The sequence below is a fragment of the Microcebus murinus genome, chromosome 1, assembly GCF_040939455.1.
Source record: "Microcebus murinus isolate Inina chromosome 1, M.murinus_Inina_mat1.0, whole genome shotgun sequence".
NCBI lineage: Eukaryota > Metazoa > Chordata > Mammalia > Primates > Cheirogaleidae > Microcebus > Microcebus murinus.
The window spans coordinates 39,913,399-39,926,141 of NC_134104.1; the positions used below are offsets into that span (position 1 = coordinate 39,913,399).

At 33.0% G+C, this 12,743-nt stretch overlaps 1 non-coding gene across 1 annotated transcript; it reads left to right on the forward strand.

Annotated features, from left to right (window-relative positions):
- The first annotated feature begins 586 nt into the window (after nucleotides 1–586).
- Nucleotides 587–804, forward strand: LOC142874870 (small nucleolar RNA U3). Its single transcript, XR_012922452.1, has one exon. It is a non-coding gene; the product is annotated as a small nucleolar RNA U3 (small nucleolar RNA).
- The last annotated feature ends 11,939 nt before the right edge of the window (nucleotides 805–12,743 follow it).

Sequence of the window (12,743 nt, forward strand, 5' to 3'; positions counted from 1 at the left end):
TTTTGCTTCACATATATTGAAGCTCTGCTATTCTGTACATGCACATTTAGGATCATTAGATCTTCCTGATAGAGCAATCCTTTTATTATTATGTAATTAACCATTTGCGTGTAGAAATTTATTATTTTAAAAAGCTTATGCCAAATTAAAATAATGTAAAAAGTTTACTAATGATAACTCTAAATTCATTATCATTTAAATATCCCTGAATTGTTCCAAATTTCAGAGGACATACATACTTCATTCATTATTTTTTTTACTTCATTTATTTTTTTTGACGCTTTTTTTTTTATTTCGGCATATTATGGGGGTACAGATTTTAAGGTTTCAATAAATGGTAATAAATAATGTGACAATCTACTATCTTTGAAAAAAGAATCCGAGTAAACGGGCATGTAAGAAAAGGATTAATTGCTATCCTTTAAGTGGGTAGAAAAAGACTTCTGAAATTCTTCAGTTTAATGCCTTTGGACTCTATTACATTGAGTGATTTTATGCAGGATTGTGAACTAAGCAAAACAGAACATATGACTTTCTGAGACAGTTGTTCTCAAACACCAATTGCAGCTTTAAAATACAGTTTATCAAGACTATATTTTCAGGGATCCTTCCTGTATTTCATTACTAGAGAAGTTTCTCTGAACCTGTAGAGCACAGAAACCAGGAAGAGGAGGCAGCACCCAGCTCTCTCCTGGACATGAAGCCAGCCCTAGGTGTTACTTCTTTGCAACTGACATTTACCATCAGTGACTGTTCTTCTCTTCCTTTGGGAGAGTAAGAGGGAGAGGATAAAGTCTGAATGGTTCTAGTTTTAAAAATAAATTGATTCATTAAATTAAATACAGTTTATCAAACCAAATACTTAAAAATATTAAAATGTAACTTTGTTTCTGTGGTCTATAGAAAATACACATTCCCCACTGATTTTTACAGAAGGCTGTCATTTTTCTGAGGGCTCACAATCAACATTCCATGGTTTATATGTTCTGTGCATCCAATAATCAGATATGTTACTTGATACGTTTTTAAATTTCAACTTTCCTTCACATTTTAATATTTTAATTAGGGATTTTGTTTCCTTAGGTAAGAGAGCTGTCATTTTGAAATTGTGCTTTCTCAGCTCATTTGAAGGTATCAATGTGTCTGAGCTTTAGAATAATGACTAAAGATAAGGATGTTAAAAAATACATCGAGATAGAGTATTATACAAAATTTTTTTGTAAAGTAAAATGACATGAAAAGAGAGTGGTGGTTTTGAAATACCTCTACAAATTCTTTGATATACCTCCCTTCAAGAGATGGAACTTAATTTCCCTCCCCTTGAATGTGGGTTGGATATAGGGGCTTGTCTCTATCAAATAGGCTATATAGAGGGAAGGTGTGTGACTTTCAAGATTAGGCTGTGAGAGGCCTTGCAACTGTCTCTTTACTCTGCCTTGGATCAACTGATTTTGTAGAAGGTAGATGCCATGTCATGAGAAGATTCAAGTAACTCCATGTAGAGGTGCAGGTGGCCAGGAACTGAGGCCTCTTTTCAAAAATCATCAAGGAGTTGAAGTCTTCTGCCTGCCGACAACCATGCAATTGAGCTGTCCTAGAAACAGATCCTTCTGCCCTAGTCAAGTTTTCAGGAGACAGCAGTCCCCGCCAACAATTGCGCTTGACCCTCACTCAGCCAGAACCATCCCGCCAAGCTACCTTCAAAGTTTTGAGTCATAGAAACTGGGAGAGAATTAATTCTGCTTGTTTCAAGCCCCCATGTTTGGAGATAAATTTGTTATATAGTGATAGATAACTATTATGAATAGTTTCCTTTACAGTCCTTGACAAAGAGATTACATGCTTTGATGTCCAGAAGTAGACACGGATCAGCATGTGATAAATCCTGGAAACATTCTGGGGAAACACAGAACTCCTCTCTTCTAACAAACCCAACTCCCCTGGCCCATTTCAGTTTACCAACATCTTTACTTCAACCCACTCTAATCTTTGCTTTCTTTGCTAACTGAGATTGGGATATTGAAATAATAGATCTAGTACAGTTTTGTTTAGATAGACTTCGTCAAGTTTTCATATTCCATTTTACGATTTTTCAATGAGGAGATTTTTCAACAGAGATATCTATTTCCAGAAATCAGAAAACTAACTTTTTTATCGACAAATGAGGTATTTTTTCTTTCTATACTTCTGAATATTCTTGTTATGACCTAATCATGGAATTTTTATGTACCTATAGGCTTCTTACATAAATAATTTTAATATACTAAAAACATATGAAGAATGACCTCTGTTTTAAAAATCTATATTTGAATAAATCAGCATATTCACATTTTAATACAAATATTTCAGTAAAAGGTAATGGCAAATTATCTGGAACAAACCTGCTGAGTTAACTGTTAAGCAAAAACTGTGAAGGACATAATGGCTTCCTAAAGTGGACAGTCTTGGGAGTAACATCGTTCTGCCAATGGTCAAATTGTGTTCTCAGAAATCCCACTGTTATGTGCAAGGAACTCCCAAACTGAATACCCTAAGAATAATGTTAACAACCATAGTTAAATCTGGTTTCTATATGTTTTTTCCATTTAACCCCTCATGTGTTCTTTTGTTTTTTCCAGAGTGGCAAAGTGTTGTAATGTGTTAGGGCAGATAGTCCTTAGAGGAAAAATAAACTCCATGTTTCTATTCTAAAATGAATACACATTTCTCCCATTAATTATTTATTTCATTGCTGTTATTTGGTTTGGCCAACTACTGTGTATTTCATGAATTTTTTCTACAGGATAAATTGTTTCAACTCAAAACTTGGGGGATTTTTTGTTTTAATTGAAAACTACATTTTAACAAAAGGTCATGGGAAGGGATAAGTTGTTTCAAATAACTAAGTTATTAGTAAAATATTTTAAAAGTCACATATGATGACTATAGTTAGCTTTCTAAATTTTATAATACTCTAAGTTGTGAGTCATGCAAAAATAATAAAAATGTACGTGCAAATTACTTTCATGTCTTCAAGTATCACAAAGCAACACACAGACGGCATTATGACAGAATTTATAATTCAGAGCATTTCATTAGGAAAAGTTTCTTGGAAATTGATTTGAATATTATTTCACTATTAAATTAGAATAAAGCACAACCAGAAACCTAAGTTTAAAAGACCCAGTGACAGTTAAAAATTGCTAAAATGAAATACTGTGGCATTTTAAAATTAAGATTAACCATTTTGCCATCACACAAATCACCCTTGACACCTAAGGCTGAACTGCTTCCCTTGTGTTACCCAGTCATGACAATACCAGCTCCTGTCTTATACTGAGAGTGGACCTTTCAAAGGGCTGACAACTGATCCTCAGGAATCCAAAAGGAAATATCAAATAGGTGTTACTTATCCACATGTGAGGCTTCCAGGAAGAACAGGGAAATTTGTAAGGCTCAATATCGCTGGAAATTCGCTTAATGCGCTCTGTCCTTCTCCCCAGTGTCTACACAGGAATGATTTAGGAATACAGGTTGCCATGTCTTGATTTAGAACTAAGATCTTAATCACAATAAAACCCCTGCCTTGGCAGACCTTTCCTGTTATCTTCACAAAGACCTCAGCAATAACAGGCACTCGATTCCTCACAATGCTCACAGAACTGCCTTATGGTTTTGTGACCAGCAATTCTCTTTTTGGAATTTGCATTTAGACCAATTGGAGATAAGATCTGGTGCTTTGGGGAGCAGGTGTTAAGAGACCCAACAAAAAGTAGAGCTGTCTGAGGGCTATAGAACAGCGTTGGTTGAAGCAATCAATTTTATTGCAGTACACTGTTTCTCTTGCTACTAACAGCTGCTCAGAGGATAGCGGGGAAGCTACCCTGCAGAGCAGATTTGAGTCAGAGGATGGAAAATCCACCTCATTTCCAGGCTGAAGGGTCCCACATTAAAAGACCATAAAGCTAAAGTCATTTAAATAGTAGCTCCAGGGGCACATTAACTTTGCCTTCTCACAAAATGTCTGTTAATATAGATCTCAAAGACAAGTTGCTTGTCATTTTACCATTCAACACAACATAGCAGATTTTAAAATTTGTTTTCCTGTCTCAGACATTTATATTTACTGATATACACACAAACACAAACACACTCACAGAGTTTGATTAAATGAAGAAAAAAACCATCACTATTTGCATATGTGGAAGCCACTGTCAACGTAAAGCTAACACTGGCAATTTGAAGCCTTGGCAAAGCATTTAAAGTACTGAAATGGACATTTCATCATTTATATTGAAGGAAAAAATCTTAATTTATTGCCATACATATTGCTACAAACTTTGTGAGGCTTTAAGAGTTCTTGATTGTTGATTTTGGAACATTTCTGCTGTGGAGGAATGTCTTAGAGGAGCAAATTTGGAATATAAATTGGTCTTTGAGAAGTCCACTGAGCTAGATGGCTGGATGCATGTCGGCTTGCAAGTATAATACAGTCTTCATAGAGTGACTCAAACTTACTCAAGGACTGACTGTTCCTGCTGCTGTCAGTTGGATGTTTCCTTGAGAGGTCCCCTGAGAGACACAGCTTATGGGTGCCACACTGTAACTGTAAACTACTTGGGAAGGGAGGAGAGAGTGGGATTTTAAAATATGTCTGGCAGCTCAAAGATCTGGTTTGAATGCCAAGTAGCAGCTGAGACAACTGTGTTATAGCTTTGCATTCCCAAAGGGAAAGGGATTAAAAAAAAAGACAGCTAGGTTCCTGTCTACTGTTTTGAGACTATATAATACAATGCTTCCCAACAAGATCATTATTTGGGGGTTTTAAAAATAATATATAAGAACATTTCATACCTAGGGCAAATTGAAATACTAAATTTACAATCAATGTGCCTGGCTAAATGAAATTATATAAATCTGGAAACATAATGTGCAAGTTTGATGTTATATCCCAATGATATCATGATGTATAAACTATCTGAATTATTATATTCAATTATTATAATACCTTGTACAGTATAGACATTGGCATAGGTAAATATTTTACAGGATTTTTAAAGTGTACCTACTATGTTAAAATACCAGCATCATTTTTAAGCGATCATTTTTATTATATTATTGAAATCATTAACATGAGATATTAAAATAGAAAATTAGACAATCAATAAAATAACTCATCAGCCACTTTACATAGAGAATTAAATGATAGTTATAAGCAATAGAATACTGTAAAATAACTTTCATGGACATTTTTAAATTAAGAAAAGTTAGGTATAATCTTTTGTAAAAAATTCAACTACTGGTAGACTTAGAAATGCATATGATACCTGCAGATGGAATTTTTCTACATATTTTTTTATTTTCTGTTGTTTTGTTCTTTTATTGTGATGTAACTGATTTGTCTAGGTAGAATTTGAATAATTTGCCTAAGTGGGATCTCAGTTATCTCATTGCAAAGAAAATCAAGAAAGTTATTTTAATACACACTGTATTATCCAGGTTCAAAACAGCAATTACAACTTTTGGCAAATGCTATTTCAGTTTTAAGAACACAAATCAGCTTTTGGCTAAAGTGAGAGCATCCTATTTAAGGGACACTTGTCATGGAAAACAATCTGACGTGACGCGTGTGGTATGAAGGAGGAGTTATAAGAACCTGCCACTGTCTGGGTCTGGAGGTGGTGCCTTGAAGGGTGAGTCAGCATTCATTCATCTACTCTGGCCATCTGCCCTTGTTCTTACTTCCTTTTACATCTGTCTGTCTCTGAGTCCTATAGCTCATCAGCAAGGCAGCAGCTGCTGGACTGTCTTACCTGAAGATACTGATGCCTCAAGCCTGAAACTTCACAGAAAAGGAAACACTAATTTGTAAACATCATCACCCTTCAATCACTTTGTGCCTGAGTCATGGGGGAAACCCAAAGTGATTTGTAAACACACTAGCATACAGAAGTGTCTTCTATTTCACACCTTTTGTTCCATCTAAAGGGAGAACAGGGTCCAGATGCTTATGCAATTCTCACCTTAACCCCACACATTTTGAAAATTACAAAGGGCAAGGGTAGAATGGAAAAATGCTTAGGTAGGTATGATGCTTACCATATGTACCAGATTTCAAGTAATTTTCATCAAGTATTAAAATATTCCAAATATTTCAACATTTTGGCCTCAAAAATGCCTCTTCCATATTGACTCTCATACCTGGAAAGCCATGTGTTTTCCATTTCATGTATTCATTAGTTTGGAAAATACAGTCCAAAGGGGTTTGATAGAAAACTTGTGACTCTGGTCGCTTATTGAACTAGCATAATCATTTAAACCCACATGATACAAGCATATTATTTTGCACACAGTAGGTGCTTAGTCAAGGCTTATTTTATTTGATTTAGCTCTAAGATAAATGTTATATGGTTAATGATTGATTACCTGATTATCGTCATTCTACAATGTAGGCTCCCTGAAATTTAAATGAAAAAATTCATGATTTTTACAAATAAAAATTCTGAAACAACCAGCAAATAAGATGTTTTATTATAAATAATGAAGATTATCTTTAATGATTCCATATACGATGACACAGAGATAAAGAATAAAAAATCACCCATTTGATATAACTTCAAGGTTTCCAAAACTCATGTAATCCCAAGTATGTCCTCATTACCTTTACTCTGCAGCAGAAATATCTGCCATTATTGCATTATATCTTGCATTTTCAGATGATCCTTTATGAATGGAAATACATCAAACAGAATGTGTAGCAGTTTATCATTTTAGCCTTCATTATCTCATTTGGTGAGATTAGATTTTGTTTTTTAGCTTTCCACCATAGATTAGGAACAGAAGAAACATATAACAGCATAAGTAGTTTCTGAAGAAAGTGTATGCATACCCATGTCAAATTCTGACTAAAAAAAAAAAAAAAAAAAAAAAGAAAGTGTATGCAGTTTGGGTAAAGTTCTAAATATATATAAATATATTCTGAAATGACCTACATAATTGAGATCTAATCATAGCATTAATATATGTGACTGAAATGACTTACATAATTGGGATGGTCAAAGGATTAGCTCATGAGGACACTGGGTTTCTATCAGAGGTTATTCAGAAAAAAGAACAACTATTATGCAAAAACAAGCTGTCTGCTATGTCATTGTTCTAGGCTGAATTGTGTCTCTTCCCCAAATTCTTATGTGGAAGTCTTAACCCCCAGTACCTCAGAATGTGACTGCTTTGGGAAATAGGACCTCTAAAGATGTGATTAAGGAAAAATGAAGTCCTGTGCATGGAACCTAATCCAATATGACTGGTGTGCTTATGAAAAGAGGGGATTAGGAGACAAACACCTAGAGGAAAGGCCATGAGAAGACATCGAAGAAAAACAGCCATTTACAAGCCAAGGAGAGAATATTCCAAAGAAACAATCCTGCCAACAACTTCATCTTTGACTATGAGAAAATAAATGTCTGTTGTTTAAGCCACACAGTCTTCATTATAGCATTCCTAGCAAACTAATACAGTCTTTTGTTTGTAACATGTTAGCCACAATAGAAAACCACTCCTACTGGCATATTACAAAATTAATGATTTCAAGCATAATTTAATGGAGTTCAACAAAGTCAAAGAAGTAACACTTAAAAGATATCATATGATGCCACTGCACACTAGCCCAGGTGACAGAGCAAAACTCTGTCTCAAATAAACAAAAACAGGTCATAGACTTAAAGTTAAGAAAGAGAAGAGAATGACGAAATAGAAAGAAGGGCTCCAAAAGACAAAGTCAGAAAAATTGTGAATGTGAAAGCTTAAACAAAGATAAATAAGACAAAGGGGAAAGCATGTGAAGAAATAAATAGCATGTAGTCACAGTGGTCATATTAATATATTATAAATACATTAATACATTATAAATACAAATGATATAAAGAATATAAAATGAAATAAGATGTCTCGATATTCTGAGTAATAGATAGCAAGGTGGCCAAATATAGTACTCTATTTTATTTTCAAAAAAAATCTTTATAAGGAAAGTTAAAAAAGAAAAACCCTAATTTAGAGTTTTTGCAGAAAGGTCATTTGGAATCAGTGAAAAAATTAAATAATTATAACATATTTTTAAAACATATGACTCTATTGTATACTTACCCCAAACTAGGTTTACAAAAGTGCAGTTGAGAAAAGAATTCATTTAAGTATACATATGAGCATAGCCTATACCATACTCATATTATATTGTATGCTCAATTCCATGCTAGAAATGATTTATTAAAAGTTTTTATTTTGTTAATTTTTTCTGTAATTTACTTGCACTGTTTATGTTCATTATAAAGAAAGAACTGACAAATTATGGTATTTAAGCCTAAATGAGTATTTAATTAATCATTCTGTAAGTATGACAATATGCCATGAAATCAGTATAGAAGCCATAATCAAAGTAAAGAATTAAGGAATGAATAGTGTGCTCTGGGTTATTTAAAATGAGACATTTTTGAAAGATAATAAAGTATGGTTAAAGTAGCTCTTATTATAAATTCTTTTCTTAGGTATCTCTGAGCAAAAGAAATAATAAAATAGTCAGTTCATCCTAGGAGAAAAAAATTGATCTCATCTCTTTATCCCAGAGCCCATTTCCCTGTCCTATCAGTTGCCCACCTCTAGTACGTATTTTTAAGTTTCCCTACCTTGACTATGAATTTGATACTGAGATTTTTTTTCCATTTTAAACTTCTACTCTTCAATACATTCCCTTGCTGTATATTGTAATAAATTAGAATGTATGTCTGGATATTTTCTATATCACTAAGAGGCTGATTTCAATTAAATGCTTTGTGGAATATGTCATTCTGGAAAGTCAAGAAACCACTCCAATCCAAGAATAATCAAAAGGGAAAATAAAAAAACAATAGGTGGAACTATTTGCTGAATGTTTTAAATAAACATTATTCTGGATCATCTCCACACCTTTTGAAGTTACTATAGTGGTGCCAAGAACTTAAAGAGAAAAAGTGATTGAGTACGATACTGGTACTGCCAAGGAAAATGAGGATAATGCAAAAAATGTAGCTGTACTAATATGATTATAAATCGAACTGAACATCGTAAGATGCCTGAGATAATCTATCTCTCTTTTAGGGTACCATTGTTCAAAAGCCTATTATATACCTGGCAGTATGTTATTAATAGTTGTCTCCCAAAGATGATCTTCAACCCTCAAAACAACACCATAGTATAGATATCATTACTCTCTTGCTACTAACTGATGGGTAGAGGAAAGGCTGCCATTATTGGGAACATTATATATCTTTTCTTCTTCCTGGAAACTATTGTTGACTTCTCACCAGACCCACATTATAGAGTTTGCAGGTCTTACCCTCTTTGAAAAATACTCCAGAATTTTAAAGGCTAACTCATTTTTCATAAATAAGAAAATATAATTTTATATCTCCCTGTTTCGCTCACTATGTGGCTGTATAAAGCATAAGTAACTACAGCTTGTGCTTGCAGATTTCATTAAAAACTTAACCTCTCAATGACAATAAACATAGTGCAACAAGGCCTAGCACAGAAGTTGCTGTTGGTGAGTATCTCAGTGATCCATCATAGGAATACTGAAGTTTCCCTTAAGATGATATACTCATTCCAGTAAAAATCATGATTATTATCCTCAACCATGCATTTTTAAAATGAGCTTATTGAAGACATAAATGTCTTATTTTTTTCAAAAGCATTTTATAGTTTTAACAAGTCACCTAAATAACATATTATATTACATTCTTAGAAATCTTTCTTAAGCATTTTAATAATATATTTTGAAATTTCTCATCTAACTCTTATCTTTATAATAATATTTCTGTCAAAGGAGATTTCTTGGCTATAAAACCTGATGTTTTCATATTTATTTTATAACTTACTAGGATTAAGACACTGTTAAACCCTTTACTGAAATTCTACAATGGATTGAAATGATAATTTCTCAAAGTGCCTCACAAAACTAGAGTGTGTTTGACAGCTGAGAGAATCAAGATCCATAAAATCTAATTGATAAGGATAAAACTGGGATTCTACTAAGTAAAGATTATCAAATTTACCTGTAGCACCCATAAATTTTTTTTAATCTGCAAAAGGCTTCACAGTCTCTTCAGAAGGAAAATGTATACTGTTATTGTTATTTTTCACAGTTTAAATGTATTTTCCTGAATCCTTATTAACATAGAGTTAACCAAATGTATGTACTAAAAGTGAGAGAAATAATAGTAAGATGGCTTTATTTTGTCTCCAAAATTGCAGCCCATTTGAGGTGAGTAAACAGATAAATGATGACCTCCAATAACAATTAGGCCATATGAAAATCTTAAGATGACTTTCATTCTGCTTAAAGCTACCAAAAATAAGTAGGCTGGCCCAAATGCCAAATGATAACTACATGATAAATGTGTCTTACTTTTGGTCTAACCATTATATGCTGTTAAATATTTAAATATAGAATGTGTGTGTGTGTATATATATATACATATATACATATATATCAAATTTAGATATGCAAACCCCAAATATTTTGATTAAGTGTTAAAAGACTTGATTCATTAGAATATGGTAATATAATTTAGTAGAATTTTACCACATTTCAGCCTATTTACTTCCTTGGAAATAACCCAAATATAACTTTGAAAAATCATTTTGCAAATGATCAAATAAAATAAAATTGCTAATTTTCACAATTTATTTTTCTACTAATATTAATATATCCTACCGAATACTACAATAAGAAAAAAATTTTCAAGTTTTAGATTGAAAAAGAAAGACACAAGTTAAATATTTCCCTTTCAATCAAAGTGCCATGAACTTGAAAGGATTTGCAAAGTGGAAACAGGTGTAGTCAACTGTTGAAGTATTTTTAAAATTGTTTGACACGTTATAATAGTGTGATCCAAAGCTGAAACTTGACATTACTGTAAGCATTGGAAGATCATAAATCACTTCAGACAGCACACTGTAGTCTTAATTCTTTCACACTGAAAGTACTTTGTAACTGTGATGTTATTAATATTACATATTGGGAAAACAGAAATAATACAAGGTTTAAATAATAAGATGAAAATTTAACTTTCATCCCATATGTTCAATATATCATATTTAATTCCATATTGTTTGTAAAGTGATTAAAATTTTTTTCTACTTTGGTATATTTATATGTTTTATTAAAGGCTGAACATTTTGGATAGTTATTTAAAGTGGACTACAAATATATTCATTATAGTTTAATTGATGCATAAGTAAAATTACAAAGGAATTAAAACTGGTTAAAACAGAAATTTTTATGATAATTTTGGATTTTGTTTGTTTTAAGTAATACATTTTTTTTTCAGAATATTATGGGGGTACAAATATTTTGGTTGCATGAATTGCTTTTGTACTGCTTGAGTTAAAGTTATAAGTGAGCCCATCACCCAAAGTAGTGTACATTGTACTCATTAGGTATGATTTCACCCATCCCCTCCCTCCCCTCCCACCTGCATGATTTCCATTGAATTTTACTTCCATATATGTACAGGATGAAAGTAAATTGATTAGTTCCAATTTAATAGTAAGTACATGTGGTATTTCTTTTTCCATTCTTTAGATATTTCACTTAGGAGCATAGTTTCCAATTCCATCCAGATTGTTGCAAAAGATATTAATTCATTTTTTTATGGCTGAGTAGTAACTGCCCTATGTTATACATATACCACATTTTATTAATCCACTCATGAATTGATTAGCATTTGGGTTGATTCCACATCTTTGTGATTGTGTATTGTGCTGCAATGAACATTCTAGTGCAGGTGTCTCTTTGATAAAATGACTTTTTTTCCACTGGGTAAATACCCAGTAGTGGGATTGCTGGATCAAATGGTAGGTCTACTTTTAGTTCTTTGAGGAATCTCTATACTATTTTCCACAGAGGTTGTACTAGTTTGCAGTCCCACCAACAGTGTGTAAGTGTTCCTATCTCTCCGCATCCACACCAGTATCGATTATTTGGGTACTTTTTGATAAAAGCCATTCTCACCGGGGTTAGGTTATATCTCATTGCGGTTTTGATTTGCATTTCTCTGATGATTAGTGACATCAAGCATTTTTTCATATGTTTACAGGACATTAGTCTATCTTCTTTTGAAAAGCTTATGTTAATGTTTTTTGCCCACTTGTTAATGGGGTTGTTTGATTTCTTCTTGCTGATTTGCTTGAGTTCTTTGTAGATTCTGGTTATTAGCCCTTTATCAAATGTATAGCATGAGAATATTTTCTCCCATTCTGTAGGTTGTCTATTTGCTCTGTTGATTGTTTCCTAGGCTGTGAAGAAGCTTTTAAATTTAATCAAGTCCCATTTATTTATTTTTGTTGTTACTGTGATTGCTCTTGGGGTCTTCATAAATTCTTTGCCTAGGCTGATATCTAGAAGAGTTTTTCCAATATTTTCTTCTAGAATTCTTATTGATTCATGTCTTAGATTTACGTATGTGACCCATCTTGAATTAATTTTTGTGAGTGGTGAGAGATATGGATCCTGTTTCAATCTTCTACATGTGGCTGTTCAGTTTTTCCAGCACCACTTATTGAATAGAGATTCTTTCCCCCAGTGTATATTGCTGTCTACTTTGTCAAAGATCAAATGGCAATATGTGAATGATTTTATATCTGGGTTCTCTGTTCTGTGCCATTGGTCTACATCTCTGGTTTTTTTTGCCAGTATCTTGCTGTTTTGATTACAATAGCCTTGTAGTATA